General features: G+C 36.7%; 1 long non-coding RNA gene across 1 annotated transcript in view; it reads left to right on the forward strand.

Moving 5' to 3' along the window:
- The window catches only part of LOC121489474, a 60,224-nt gene that overhangs the window by 22,147 nt on the left and 21,565 nt on the right, over positions 1-16,512 (forward strand). Inside the window, exon 2 of the long non-coding RNA XR_005987345.1 lies at positions 13,312-13,383. This is a non-coding gene — a long non-coding RNA (uncharacterized LOC121489474). The remainder of the gene's footprint in view (positions 1-13,311; positions 13,384-16,512) is intronic.

Below are 16,512 nucleotides of genomic sequence, written 5' to 3' on the forward strand. Positions count from 1 at the left end.
TATAATTTTTTTTAAAGATTTTATGTATTTATTCATGAGAGACAGACAGAGAGAGAGAGAGAGAGAGAGAGAGAGAGAGAGAGAGAAAGACAGGCAGAGGGAGAAGCAGGCTCCATGCAGGGTGCCTGATGCAGGACTCAATCCCAGGATCATGCCCTGGGCCCAAGGCAGGCACTAAACCACTGAGTCACCCAGGGATCCCTGCATATAATCTTTTAAATATCAACTTGATATTATTGTATCCTTTCTGCCTAGATTGGTTTCATGATGTCTCATTATTTCTTTTTTTTTTTTTTTTAAATTATGGTTTAAATTTATTTATTTATTTATTTTTTAATTTTTATTTATTTATGATAGTCACAGAGAGAGAGAGAGGCAGAGACACAGGTGGAGGGAGAAGCAGGCTCCATGCACCGGGAGCCTGATGTGGGACTCGATCCCGGGTCCCCAGGATCGCGCCCTGGGCCAAAGGCAGGCGCCAAACCGCTGCGCCACCCAGGGATCCCTGTCTCATTATTTCTAAATGGATGTTGTACCTTCATTTCTTTTTGAAATACTCCATACATTATTTCAAGTTCATTTTTATGTTTTGTGAAATAAAATTTCACCTCTGGGGTAATCTATTTTCCTCATGGTTTTTGTTTTGTTTTGAGCATCACTTTCTCTTTTCTCTTTTAGAGCTTGCAGGCTTATTTTGAATGCTTTTGTTTGTTTTTTATTTTCTCTGACCCCTGTACTAGTGACCTCTTTTATGGTTGCCTCCACTTAGTACTCTAGGCCCCCAGTCAAAACTGGGATTTATATTCTGCTCCCCTGATATGTAGGAGGATGGAAGACCCAGTAAGCAGTTTAGCTTAGCTTCTAGCCCTAAGGTTACAATTTTCCTTAGGCTGACTGTTACTGATAAAGCTAAAGTCCCCATCAGCAGGTGTGCCACCTTTTTTCGAAGTTTCCTTTACATGTGAGGAAACTTACATAAGGCCCCGATTTTAATCAGTGACACTACTATTCCCATCTTGCACGAAAAACTTTCAGCATCCCTTCATCCACAGAAGTCAAATTTCCAGTGGTAATTGTTCCCTTCTGACCTGGATGGTAACACACTTGACACTTTAGCCCCTATCTAACTCTTTAGATGGTATGGATATTATCTTTTATATGAGCCTGAATGCATCTTTTATGGTTTCTCTTAATATTTCACCCATTATTGGGGGCACCTCAGTGGCTCAGTTGGTTAAGCATCCAACTCTTGATTTTGGCTCCGGTCATGATTGCAGGGTTGTGGGATGGAGTCCCATGTAGGTCTCCGTGCTGGGCATGGAGTTTGCTTGAGATTCTCTCTCTTCCTTTCCTTCTGCTCCACTTTTTTTTTTAAAAAGTTTCATCCGTTATTGCTATGTGTTTTGAGGGGATGGTATTTATAAAGCATGATCCCATTGCACAAGTTTGACCCTGAAGTCAAGACAAGTTCTTCTATCCTCTCTGCTACATGCAACAATGCTTCTGAATATTTGTATATATTTCCCAAACTTCAGGCAATATCACGAACCTCATCAATGGCTTATATGAGATTTTCTGCATTTATAATTTTTAATGGAAATGGTCTAGTGAAGCAGTCCATAGATTGAACGAAATCCTCAGAACCAGTGGAAGGAGCCCCAGAGGTGAACAAGAGAACATATGATCACCGGGTATTTATAGAAATCCCAAGGAGGGCTTCATATTTTAATCAGGAGATCCCAGGTTAACAAGTGGTCACAAAAATGAGGTAGGCATGGAAGATAAAGAGAGAAGAACTCTTTTAAAGATCAACTGAAGGCATCTTATACCCACTATATGATCATTCATAGACTAATTTTGACCACAAGTACTTCCAGAAGATTCTCATTATTTGGAGCAGGGATGTTCTCTAAAGTTGCCCAAAACACTGGATTAATGATTAGTGAACTAAGGGAAAACAGAGTTAGGTCCCTGTGAGCCTCTGATCACAACATTGATCAGTGTTATGATTGATCAATACGTAACCTTGTTTTATGTGTGTTTCTATTTAGAGACACATACTTAACATAGATTGTTGATAGGTTAACATTGAACTCATGGTCACCAGCTCCATAACTCACTCCTGAAAGAAGTTTATCTTACACATGTACTTTCTTTTTTTTTTTTTTTTTTATTTTTATTTATTTATTTTTTTTACACATGTACTTTCTGTGTAAGATAGAAGCCTTCCTTAAGGACACATCAAGACTTCTTGTCCTTAAGAACATGAGACAGAACTGTAGTACTTTACTTGGGGGCTATTTTAAACAGCAACAAGACCATCAGAAAGCACAAAAATGTGAAATACCTGTGGCACTACATAGACCACAGAAAGAGTGTTTGTTTATCATATGAAAGCTGAAACAAGAAAGCAGAGTGTCACCTTGTTCAACTGTAACTAGGAATGTAGCCCTCAGATAACTCAATTTTTTTTTCTGCTCTGCACATGTCTGTGAGTGACCTCAACAGCACAACAAGTATTGATTTTGGGATTACAAACTAAATTTTAGTGAGTAGGCAAGTTAATAAGTACAGAGCCCATAAATAGTGAAGATTGCCTGCATTTTAATTTTGATGGGCATCAATATGCGCTTAGGACTTGGCAGTCACAGTAAAATCCTCAGTTGTATTCCCAATATTCCAAATGAAAAGAGAAAAGATAAAACATGATCTTTAATCATATACTCCTGTTTAAAACCTAGTTAGAGAAAATAGGAGCAGTTTAGCAACTCTGCTTCTTTTAGAAGTTTTGCTTTCATGAAAAATGTGCATCTCCTCCAGAAAATTAATGGAATAAATTCCTAAAAAAATTTAAAACTCAGAAGTGTACAGACTTAGGAGTTCTTTTTAACTAAGTAAAACTTGCAGACAAATCTGGAGTAATTCGGTACATTAAAATTAGTTTTACTCTATATTCCCCAAAGTCACAATTGCTTTTTAAATTTGAGCACTTAAAAACATTTATGAAACTATGGTCATTACTAACAGTATCTATAAAAATTTGCAATTACTGAAGATTATTCCCTCGCACTCTCAATTTCAAAGAAAGTCAAACAGTTATCTAACTCCACAATTGAGACCAAAATGACTGGATCAAAAATAGAACATCCACATAAAAAAAATAACAATTTAAAAACATTAGTGATAAAAAATACAGTATTAGGTATCTGACTTCAGAAAAAGAATCCTATTTCTAAAACTTCGGCAAGCCAAGTCTATCAACTGTTTTGGCACTTTTCTTCTTCCCTTTTATTATTCTTGGGCAGCAAAGATTCATCCAACATGAAAATTATTTACACCAATGGTGAACACTCTATTTTTAAAAAGATTTATATGTGGTGTTTTTAGGGTAAACTGTAAGGCAGGATGTAATAAAGCCTCTGTTTAAATGGTGTCAACATAGGAGTAAGAAATTGAATAGCATTAGAAATGAAACTCCTAGGTCCTACCACATGCACCACTGCTAGAATGTGGCAGTAAATCAAAGAAATTTTAATCTGATTAAAGCTTTAAAAGGCTTAAAATTATAGGCACCTAATTAGTGATCAGAATTTCTCTATGGGGTATGTGGAGGGGAAGAAGTTGATGGAATGATAGTTGGTAGATGACTTGTGTCTTTCCCTCTTGTGAGCAAGAGGGTACTTGCTCACTTTCTGTAGGGTTTGTGCCTTGATTCTTATGTCTAGCGGAGCCATAATATCTTGCTTGGTTTTCCTTTTCTCCAAGGAAAGGGTATCTTTAATTTTTTAGTGCCAGGATTCAGTAAGTGCTCTGTGACCAGATAATAGATTCATATTAACTGGATCATTTGGGAGCTTGATTTTATAAATGTGGTTTCACTAGCACCATGCTTAACCTGAATAAACTGGATGTGGTACCTAATATTCTTGTCTGGACATGGTAAGAAATATAAGCAATAAGTATTTGTCAATATTACCTGAATTAAATGGGCACAAATATAGATTTAAAAATCCAAATCTTGTTTGTTTTTTTTTATTTACCACTACTGGGATTATTAGATACTAAAGTAGGTGACCAATGAGGGAATTAACTATTTGAAAAAGTCAGATACGCATTGATTTAGGACTTTTCTATATAAAAAAAGATCGTGGAGACAGAACTCCACAGAATCTTTGGAGGCTCATTTTGGTAAAATGACTATATGATCCCATTTTACAAGTGAAGATTGAACTATATATATGGAGACACTTTGTGACGTATTTAAGAGAAATGAACCTAATCAGAGATTGAAATGGATATAAAATATACACAAAATGAGTGAGAAATATCAGAAAGGGAGACAGAACATGAGAGACTCCTAACTCTGGGAAACGAGTGGTAGAAAGGGAGGTGGGCGGGGGGTGGGGGTGACTGGGTGATGGGCACTGAGGGGGGCACTTGATGGGATGAGCACTGGGTGTTATACTATATGTGGGCAAATTGAACACCAATAAAAAATAAATTTATAAAAAAATTAAAAGAAATTAAAAAAAGAAAAAAATAAAATATACAAAGACAAAAATGATTAACTTTTACCTTATTATTTACTTAAATCCTTTGTGTCTAGCCTCAGAAGTGGGTTTTTGTTTATTTTTAAAGAGCCTGGTGGGAGACTATCAAAACTAACTGACCCAACCACCCTAGGATCTGTTAACAAATAGTAAAATACATTCTCTGACTTGGTTAGAAATGGCTTAAAACATTAATCACACTCCTATCATTTGACTAAATTGTCTACCTCTGTTTTATTTCAATCTCCACGCAGTTGTCAATGAAGAGAAAGCATGTTGTGGTATAGTTTATTTTCTGCTTGCTTGACTTAATGCATTCCGTTTTGTCTTTGAAAGATAAATACAGAAATTTGCAGTGATTTAAAGGACTAGAGAAACTTCCAGGCCAGATTCTATACTTCCCTGTGAGACCTAGGAAGAAGGCAAACCCATTAATGCAGGATTTGATTTCCTAGGAGAAGCACTGGCCTTATCAAAGCAGTCATTTGTAAGCAGTCCATTTACTCAGAAAGTAGGCATCTCTCCTGCCTCAGGAGCCTCACACACAAATGGCAAGAATAGTTTAATTTTCTAACTTGTGGTCAGATATGATCTATCTTTCCTGACTATGCTCAGCATTGACTCAGAGTTTCACTTGCATGCAGAGAGATGAGGACCCTGGAAAGGGAGAGGCCCAACATACTACGCTGAGTACCTACCATGTGACAGATTGTATGTTCTAAGCACATTATCATATCTGATCCTCCCAATAACCTATGCAAGTAAATAACATTCACATTTTATGGTGAAAGGTGGAAACTCAAACAATTTATCTGTTGAAAATGATATGATTAGTAAGTTGAGATGGTTGCTAATTTGGGCACAAAACAAACATAGGGGCTTGACATAAAGAGGGCCAAGGAAGAAAGCAAAGGGTACCACCACACCTGTGAGGAATCAAATCGGCTTGGAGTGCTTTTTGGACAGTTCAGTCATTCTTTTTGCAAAATAGCACATTATCTATGTCCTTGTTCTTTTAACTAAATTCATCCCCTTCGAACAACAGGGGAAGTTTCCATTCATTTAAGGGTCATGTTTTTAAAGCTATTGACCTAGAGTTGTCATTACATTCTTCTTCCTTCAAGTAGTCTGATTGTTAAGATAGATACATTCTCCAACATTTTACTGCTAACCGACTGACCCTTCAAACATAGGGAAAGAGCTAACTCATGAAATATAATATGTAATACTTCCCTCCATGAAAGAAACTATGCTAAAATATACATGGTTAGAATAGAGCCACTTTGGGATAGAGGTTGTCCATACAAGAAGGTGGGACCCTAGAAACAAGAAAAAAAAAGTAAAGAAGTACATCAACTACAATGGAGAAGTAGAAAAAGCATAAGGCAGCTGGGTTCAGGAAAGGAAAAGCAGTGGAGAGAAGTAGAAAATCCCTCCTTGGACATTTTCTTCAACATATGCTACAGGAAAAGGAAATCAGAAGAGAGGGCTTTTCTAAATGTGGAGCCATTTCTCCAACCAAGGTTGCTCTTCCTATCTCATGTTTCTCAGTGGTCAAGCTTCATGTGCTAAGGCTCTAACTCCTTAGCACTTCTAGGTTGTACGGTCTGCCCTGCGGTGGCCACTCAGGAAGCCAGCCACTACAGATTCAGTGTGGCGTTTCATGCAAAAGTGGAGAGATTGACCTAACCATAAGGAGCATGAGTGGACCATAGGGCCACGCAGCCATGGAAATTCACCCAGAGCTCCAGATAACTTGAAGAACTTACCAGTGACACCAGTAAAGGCAGCTAGAGAGTGGTCCAGGCAGTGATTGTTTGGAAATAATATCTTTGAAAAGAATGAGCCAATCAGACATTCTTAGAAGGCACAAAGGTTTGGGGCCATAAGCAGAGCTGTCAAAGTCTCTCTGAGTGTCATCTCCTTTCTAGACATCCAGAAGAGAGAAAGTAGAAGAGTGCATCTGGGGTGTTTCTATGGGATAGGCCTCCAAGGTACGCATCACTTGTGTTCGCATTTTATTGATTATGACTCAGCCACATGGCCACATTTAATTACAAGGGAGTCTGGGAAATGTAGTTTAGTTGTGTATCTAGAAGGAAGAGGGAAACATTGGTTTTGAGAGGCATATGACATATCTACTGTGTATTTTAAAATGTGAGGTCTCGAGAAATTGAATGTCTTGCCAAAAGTCACACTGCGTAGAGTTCAAGTTCTCCCTACAATAATATGCTTCCTACTTTTTGCTTCCAAAACTATCTGCAAGTCTGTGATTGTGAGCATCCATCCTGCATTCCAGAGCCAGCCCTTTGGTTTAGTTTTGAGAGAAAAGCATGGCGCTCAAAAGATCTCACTCCCCTTCTGGCATTTTAAAAGAAAATCTAGAATTATGGAAGAAGATTCAAGTTACATGACATTAAAATTAAACAGCAATTGGTTGTTTTAACTAATAAAAAAAGAAAATTTTTTGTTTGACATTTCAGCAAGCCATTGAACCAAAAGAATCAAATCATGGCCCCCCTGTGAGAATAAAGTGTAGGTAGATACGTCACTTTTTCCAATCTTTGAAGCAAAGCAAGACATTCTAGTTTAGGAAATGTGAATTAGGCCAACCCAAAATATGTGGCCCCAAACGAATGTTATAAACAAAATATTTTAAATACTAGGTAACATAAAGTAAGTAGGTTAGTAAAGTAAATTGGGTATCCTGATAGTTCAGAAAATCGGCTAAATCTCAAAGTTGAGACCAACGGATGATGGGTACTTCATGATCTGAATAGATGTCCTAGATACATCTCTGCAGCACGTGCTTAATGGCTGACCCTATAGTCTGTGAATATCACTCAGCTCTAGTCTGTATTAAAAAGAGCTATCAAATGAGTTCTTTAAAGAGAATTTTTGGGGTGGAGAATACTATGGCATTTCTTTTCTTCTCACTCGCGGGAAGGAGGAAAGAGGATGGGAGAAGGTAGTTCATTCCCTTTTCCTTAAGCCAAGTGACTCAAAAGAACCATCCAGAAAATTAAAGCTGTTTGCAAAATGAGGCTCGTGCTGACTTTTTGTTTGGAAAACCCTGAAGGCAGGAATCAGGCTGGCATGTTTCCTCTGCTGGTGAGGCAAGGTTTGAGGCGCCAGCAGTTGGTTAAGCTGTGAGAATCAAACATTCAGGAGTCTTCCTGCAGTCCCAATGGGCGCATGAGGGAGTCAACTAGGCTTGAGTTTTCTCAGGCCCCAGTCCAATGGGGCTGAATGTTGGGGCAAGAGACACACAGCAGAAGATCCCGGGTCAGGGGAGTGTACTGGGCCATCGGATATATGTGAAAAACCCTCCAGTGTGCCCCATGGAGATCACTGGCATCAGTTGGTTATCCCTACCTCTTGGCAAATGTCCTTGGCTTCCAGATGCTGTTCTACTAAGCCTTCATTTCTGACAGCTCTCATCGATCTCTCTTTTTCCAGTGGTCTCTCTGCCTTGCTTTCTTCATCTGTGGAGGTGAAAGTAAAAGTACAAATTTTGAATTTGAATTTGTACAAATTTGAATTTGTACAGAATTCTTCCAGTTAATTCTGGTGCTATTTAATTGCAACAAAGCAGATGACCTCCACATAGGCTTTCTTATTTTCTTTTACCACATTGATTAACCTTGTAGCATATTTTTGATTTTCCCATTTTCTGATTCAATTTTGCTAAATATTATTTTCGGTAAGTCACTACGTGAGTCGCTCCTGCTTAATTTTAATTTTAAGAAAAACAGACGAGTGATTTGAGGAGTTCTTTTGGCTTCTGAGGTGTTATGATCTCTCTGTTGTGGGGCAAAGGGTCTCAAATCTAGAAGGACATTCTAAATCCTCTGTCTTCTCATGCTTTCGTCCTCACCAGAACACATCCTTTAAATGAGGAGGTATAGTGATGAGACTTTCTATATATTTGTGAATTTTTTTCTTCTCAGTACTGCTTGGGGGAATAGGAAATGGCGATACATCATTCCCAAAGGCCTTTACTTTCTCAAAGATAATAGGGACCATCGTTAAGATCGACATTTTTAGATTTACAACAGCACTTGTAAACAATTGACCCACATTTAATGATTGGGAAAAAGGCAAACTAAATCTAATAAAAATGCAATCATTTTCCTGTCCTTTTAACGTTAGTAGATGTAAATAGAACCATTTAAGCCTAAAATTATTTAGCTTGATGAATTAAAATTGCCACTCGACATAATAACTTAGTGAAGACTATTCACAGAATTACAATGTTCTTTCCAGAAAATGCGATTAAAACATTTGCACATTAAAATAAAGAATACTCTTGTTGAGTTCTGGTGAATGAATACAACAGCTAAAAACCAAACTAAACAACTTTTCTTCTTTCTGAAATGTTCTCTTTGGTAAAGAAAATTTGATATTTAAGATTTTTCTCCTAACTAAATTTTCTCTTTAGTTCTTTTAATAATGTATCATGGGAGAAGATGGACATTGTATTCTACAGAGATTCTCTGTATGACTTGAAAATAAAAGAGTGATTTATACAACTTTTTAAGAAGAATACTAAGAAGATGTTTGAGGAGAACCAGTTTTATCCGATTATTAAACTCTCTATACTGTAATAGGCCCACAGAACAGAGCCACCGCATTTTACAGCTTCCAGAGGCACCACTGACATCATAGTTCATAGGAATGTCGTCCTATGGAGCTGTGCGTAGTCTTTTTTTATTTTTTTTTTAAGATTTTTATTTGTTTATTTATTCACGAGAGGCACAGAGAGAGAGAGAGAGAGAGAGAGAGAGAGAGGCAGAGACACAGGCAGAGGGAGAAGCAGGCCCCGTGCAGGGAGCCCGATGTGAGACTCGATCCCAGGACTCCAAGTCACACCCTGGGCCCAAGGCAGGCACTAAACCGCTGAGCCATCCAGGGATCCCCCTGGAGTTGTATGTAGTCTAAGTCACATTGACTGCATGGGGAGGCCCTGCCTTAGAGTCTCTTTTATATTACCTTTAGAATAATAACAGTAAAAACAACAATAACAAAAGGAAATGTCTTCTAATGTCCAGTACATTTTAGCTTGTTCTCACTGACGCATGAATGAGGTAGGAGATCTCAAAAGGACTGCCCCTCAGGTACAGCAGGGAGAGCCGTCAGGGGGGCTGGTTGGCTTGCAAAAATAACTGGGGGAAGCAAATGAGATGTGTGGGCCTGGCAGGAGAAGAAACAATACTGCCTGTGCCAAAACAATGACAGCTAGCATTCCATGGGCTTTCGCTATGGATGAGAGTACTCAAAATTGGGCAACTTCAATATTTTCAGTTATGGGTGGCAGCTTTAATGATCAGCTGCTGGGCATTCTGGACCAGATCCTCAAAGGGAACCATTGTTCACTCTTAATTTTGAGATCTTCTCTTTCCCCCCACTTCCCTCTCTCTCTCCGCAATCCTGACATTTCATACTGAAACATGGGCAAGAATAAATTAATTTACCTATAGTTGGCCAGATTGGTTTTTCCTATTTGGCTTTTATGTTGGTAGGAGGACGAGGGAAGAAAAGGTTAAAACAGACTTGGTTTAGTGTTATGAAATGCTGGTGGTGTAAATTCAAAATGTAAAGTGTGGACCTTAAAGAAATAGCTTAAGATTCAATATAACATAATGTTTTCCATTTGCAAAATGTCCAAGACAAGCAGACTTTGGTTTATGAGAATTTTATTTGTCTTATTTTTCTTCTGTGGCTCAGACTAAGTTTCCCCTCTTATGGCTTAGTGTTTAATAGTCTTTGCTACTGGAGTCTCTTCAGCAAGGTCAATTCTAATGGTTTCTATTCCCTCATAAAATGTTCCCTCAAAGCTCTCTTTGGGAGATGTGTTGAGAGTTGAGAATAGAGGAACAAACTCACCTCTCACGTCCAGTGAGCTCATATTATTGCCAGTCTTCACTATATTATTCCTTCCTATGCAGTTTGTATCATAAGAAAACCTATTTATTTTGCTTGATGATATAGGCAAGATGGAGCTTTTGGTTATGATAGATTGAAACAATATAAATGAGTATGCCTTTCAGATGCTTTCTCAGGGGAGACGATGAATTTTTATAGAACAGATCACATTTTTTCTTAGTTGCCCTTCTTTGTTACCAGTAGAATGTGTTTGTAAGATACTTGCGTTCATGCGAGTCTACAATTCCTGGCGTTCTCAGTACCACTGCTTTTGACAGGTGACTTTGATTCTCTTTGGTTTTACTACTTTCAGGATTTTAGATTTCATGTAACTGCCATTGTAGCTTAGTGGGTCCTCCACTTAGAATTTAAGAACTCTGTAACACTTGGCTATTTGGATTCTTAGCAGAAATATCTACCACAGTCTGTCTCATGGTTATACGGTGTTCTGTGTCATTTTTTTTTTTTTTTCTGTTCCTAGTCCCAGTTCTAGCCTGTGCCTAGATCTCTCTGTAAAAGTGTAAGATTTCTTAAAAAGAGAAGTAATTGTGCCCTCCTTAACTGGGACTTCCCTGCTGCTTGACATAAATGTTATAATGACACAGACCACCCCCCACCCGCTCCCACTTCCCAATCCCCTACTTCTTTTTTGTTACTTTTCTAGGGGGGAAATGATACACAATATCCTATAAGAGATGACCAAAAAATCATTAGAAGTGATCATTTAGAAAATAAATTGTTCAGGAACAGCTGGGCAACAGCGACTTAGGGAACCAGTAACAACGTAGGAGAAACGTATATTAGACCAAAAGAAAATTTAAAAATGGTTATTGTAGATGAACAGGAATATTTTCTTTTTGTTTGATGTTTTTACTAAAAGAAGCTCAAAATAATTTACAGGCATACATTAATAATTGGTTCTCTGCATACTCCCATTTTTTTTAATGCTTAAATTGAGGCAGATGGCTAATGATTGATTTATTCAAAGCACTCAGCATGTCAGTGGTTGAATTTTGTTGAGATCCCTTTCAGGGTCGACCACACCGCTTCTAATGACCTATGTATAATTCATCTCAGCTTCGTCCAAATTAGGAGCTGATATTTTTTGGTAACACAAATCATAGCTTCTTGTCAGTAAAAGAACCCCAGTGTGGGAAACTCAGACTGCTAGGAAGCTCAGTACGCTGCTAACTTTGTTGTTTTTGTACAGATTTGAGAGAATTGAATAGTTTGCCACCTTTATGTTGGCACTTGCATGCATATGTTTATTGATGAAGTTGATTTTTCTTCAACTGGTATTTCCTGGGCAAGCAGGAAAGGAGATAATTCTGAGGAATTTCTCTCGGGTGGTTCAACATGAATTAACGATAAAAATGCATTAAAAATGCTTTCAGTTCAATAATTTTTCAGTACTGATCTTAGGATGATAACTAAAACCCTGAAAAACAGAATCAGGTGATTTTATTTCAATTTCTTCAACATATTTTTGGAATTACAAAAATCGTTTCCCTCTGCAGCTGTGTGACCCTTCTCTTTTAGTCTCTCCCTGTTGTGAGTGTGAATACTTGTGACCAAAGGCCCAGTTTTGCTTCCTTAGTGGGCAGAAGTCATTGATTTCAAGACCATTTGCGATGAAGCTGAGCCATGCATGTGTAAGGGGAAGAGAAATGATCCAGAAAAAACCAAGTGGTACTGGAAGATGCATTTGAATGTTGATTCGAAATGTTAACCAGAGATTTTCCTTTTTCTTTTATATAGTGTGAAAAATAAATTTACTAATTATATTTTGACTTGGATAAAATTATGCCATACCCAGAATACTAAAAATTGTAGCTAGGCATGCTTTAGATGCTTGCCACATATACTTTGCTGCATAATATTTTCTAATAGATACCCTCTCTTTGAAGAAATAGGCTGGTTCGTCAACATTTTTTTTTTCCCCATAGAATTATTTTTTCACTTGCGGCGCCTGGGTGGCTCAGAGGGTTAAGCATCTGACTTCAGCTCAGGTCATGATCTTGGGGTCCTTGGATAGAGCCCCACGTCAGGCTCTATGCTCAGTGGGGAGTCTGTTTGTCAGTCCCCTCTCTCCTCTGCCCCTAATTCCATTTGGGCTCTCTCTCTTTCAAATAAATAAATAAGAGCTTTAAAAAAAGAATAATTTTTTTTTATTTATAGCCTGAGAAATATCCAGGGTTAAATTCCATTTGAGTTTAGGAGTCTTTATAGATCCTACCTAGTTAATTATAGTTACTTTAACTTATTACAAAACTAAAGGGAAATGGAACTAAAATAACACAGGTTTAATCATACTTATAGTTTTTTATAATAAGACATCGATTGGTCTTATCTAGCCAGGATTCTTAATGAATTGGCATTTAAAAGTGTAACTGTCTTTTCTGGAAAAGAATCAACTCAAGAAAGCTTCTATTAGAAAGCTAAATTTAAAATATCAGCCTAGAATGTATCTTGCTCTTTACATGTCCAGTACTTTTATATGATCAGTACATGTCTACCTTTTTTTTTTTTTTATGTCTACCTCTTCTAAATCATTGATGTTGACAGAGATGAGCCTGATGGCCTGGCACATACAAAATCAAAAGAAAGATTATAAGATATTTATTACATTCTATTGACTAAGGTAACATGAATGTTAATACATTTTTAAAGGACTTTAAATAAAAATGGTTGAAATAATAAAATCTTCCATGACCCTAAGATTAAGAAAACATGAATATCAGTGTTTGTCAGAATTTTTTATTATCTTTCAGCTCTCTGATTTAATATACATGTGGTTATGACAAATAAATAAGACAGGCTTGTCTATTTCTTACAGTGTCATACAAGTGGACTCCAAAATGGTACCAGCCAACAGCAAGAAACAAACTAATTCATTCAGGATTATCTGGTATGTTACCAATAGAATGGGAATTAATATTCAAAATCAATTTTCCTTATTTGAACTTTTTCCAAGACATGTTAGGTATGCTACCATTTTAATATCTAAGTGTACTATTTAAATATAATATTCATATTATTATAAATATAATAATAGAAATGTAATATTGAAAACCATAAGCCAATTGGGAGTCCAAATCAAATACTAGTACAATGAACCCCCTCCATCAAATTGTACACCTTATTTATTGCACTGAAATTTTACTAATGCTTAAAATAAGAAGGCTGGAGCTTGGGAATCCTGGGTGGCTCAGTGGTTAAGCATCTGCCTTTGGCTCAGAGTGTGATCCCAGGGCCCAAGGACCAAGCCCTGCATTAGGCTCCCCGCAGGGAGCCTGCTTCTCCCTCTGCCTATGTCTCTGCCTCTCTCTGTGTCTCTCATGAATAAATAAATATGATCTTTAAAAAACAGCAACAACAAAAAAAGAAGGCTGGAGCTTAAAATATTTATCAGTAGTGTGAAATTATCGTTGAACTCACTTAAACTATGGGAGCTAATTAATTACAAATAGAAGTTTGATGCCTCACATATTTTCAAAGATCAGTGATATATAAATTATCTACCCAAACATCTACCATTTCATCTGTCTGTCCAGTACTGTCCAGTACTCGAATACTGATACACATATTCTAATATCAAGAGGATTATAAATGCTGAAATAAACATTCATTATCATTTTATCGATTGTCTTTTATGTTTATTCTGTGCTAGACACTGGGCTTAGAATCAGGTATATCACAATAAGCACATAAAAACAGACAATTTCAAGGCAAAAAGCTTCAAATTCATTTATGTAGAAACAAGAAACTGATGCAAAATAGTTGCATATCTGTATGATTTTTTCTATTATTATTATTATTTTTAAAGATTTTATATATTTATTCGTGAGAGACAGAGAGAGAGAGAGAGAGAGAGAGAAAGAGAGGCAGAGAGATAAGCAGACTCCATGCAGGTATCCCAACGTGGTACTCGATCCTGGGACCCCCAGATCACATCCTGGAGCCAAAGGCAGACGCTCAACTGCTGAGCCACCCAGGCATCCCAATGTTTCTATTATTTAAATAAAAGGATATATTGTTCCATTTTATGTAGTTGAAAAGAAGTCCTCAGGACAACCTCATGATTTAAATTTTTACATCATGTTTGTGGCCTTAAGTTAGCCACATAATTCTGGTAGCTGAGTAGATAGATACATAGGAAATTCTGCAGAAATTGGTTGTCTCCATAATTTTATTAAACCCTCCATGGGGCAACAGGAATGAGGGTAGTAGGCAGAGAGGACAGTATCAATTACATCTCAAAGTGCTTAACAAAGCATTTTTGCAAGATATTTTTTGATGACTGTCTTTTTCAAGATGTTTTACATTTCTAAAATATAACTTAATTGTTAACATTGATTTAAATTACACAAGACAATCAAAAGGAAAGTGCTGGCAATTATTTCTTCCTTCAACTTGTAATTAAAGATTTGTGAGTGATAATTAAGGTAAAATGTAAAATTGTTCATTGGTAAGTCAGATTGTCATTGCCTTCTATATTTCACCACAAAAAGTATATTGATCATTTCATAAAATATTTAGAAGTTGAAAGCTTTGAATAATTTTTCTGTTGCAGCTTTAACCAACATGATATCAACCATGATGATATAATGATTGCTTCAAGTTAAACAGGAAAGTCAAATAATTATGTATTTATTGAAGACCTTCTACATGTAAAATAATCTATATAATATAGTAGGTACAAGTCAGTCCTGATTTTTTATGTTGACGAAGAATTATCAAGTGACCATGAATCTAAATCAATTTTTGTTGTGTTATGATGCATTTCTCTGTGCTATTTGTCTATGAGGTATAGCTGCCATCAAAATGAAAAGATTCACATGTGCTACATAAAAATATCACATGTAAAACCAGTATGAAACCAAATATGTAACATAGTGGAAAGAATAATGGGCACACTTAGACTTTGCACTAAATTATTTTTGTGATGATGAAACTTGCCATTTCTCAGTTTCTCCAATTATAAAATAAGGAGTTTGTAATACCCAATGTCTCTTAGATCAACATTTTACAAACATGGCCTGAAGCCAGAGATATAACTATAATATCATAAGGTCTATCAAATTTCCCTTTATTTGGTTTTTAACCCATAGATTATGGACACTAAACTTCTTGCCCAATATTTTCTGCAATTTTACAGAAACTTGGGCAAAATGGATCATCTTATTGTACATCAGAAGGAAATACAAACATTTCTTAAAAGTGACTGGAAGTTCATGTAGCATCTGTACTCAGTATTCCAGAAATAAAAGTTATACCTGATATAACACAATTTTGTTTGAATGCTTTGTGGTCATTGTATTGAATAAAACTGTGATTAAGAAGTAATCTTGCAGCAGCGTATTGTCACAAGCATAAAGTAGCAAATAAAAGGGAAAACCGTACCATTTGTGATTAGCCTAGTGCTACTTATCTTCATTGTTTTTTAATCAAAGGAGTAATGCATGGGTGTATCTAAGACCCAATCTATACTAGACTTTCTCAAAGATTTTGAGAAGTGCTAATTTTTATTTCCATGAAGATTTGAAATCTCTTTTCAGGGGGATGAAAAGGGAGGTGCTAGACGGTTGGGCAAGTGGGAAAGCAGGTAGTGAAATTTTTCAGTAAAATAGTGTAAAAGGTACCTTTGTGGGTTCTCTGTCTATTGTCAAATGATACCAAGAACGGTGTGTGACTGGAGATCAACCAGGTAAGCCTTCAAGATATAACTGAAGAGCCTGATGTACTAGTTGGAAATTTTTGTCCTATGCTATGGTATGTCATATTTTTGGCAATAATATTTTATTTCTATTGCAATATCCAATGTATGAGAAGAACTCTGTTGAATACATTTTATTAAATACATATTTTTAAAATATATAAATCTGGAAAACTCCCCTTCCTTCCTTCCCTCCTTTTTTTTTTTTTAAAGATTTTATTTATTTATTCATGAGAGACAGAGAGAGAGAAGGAGAGAAAGAGAGAGAGAGAGATTGGCAGAGACATAGGCAGAGAGGGAGAAGCAGGCTCCCTTTGAGGA

Source organism: Vulpes lagopus, chromosome 4, assembly GCF_018345385.1.
Source record: "Vulpes lagopus strain Blue_001 chromosome 4, ASM1834538v1, whole genome shotgun sequence".
Classification (NCBI taxonomy): domain Eukaryota; kingdom Metazoa; phylum Chordata; class Mammalia; order Carnivora; family Canidae; genus Vulpes; species Vulpes lagopus.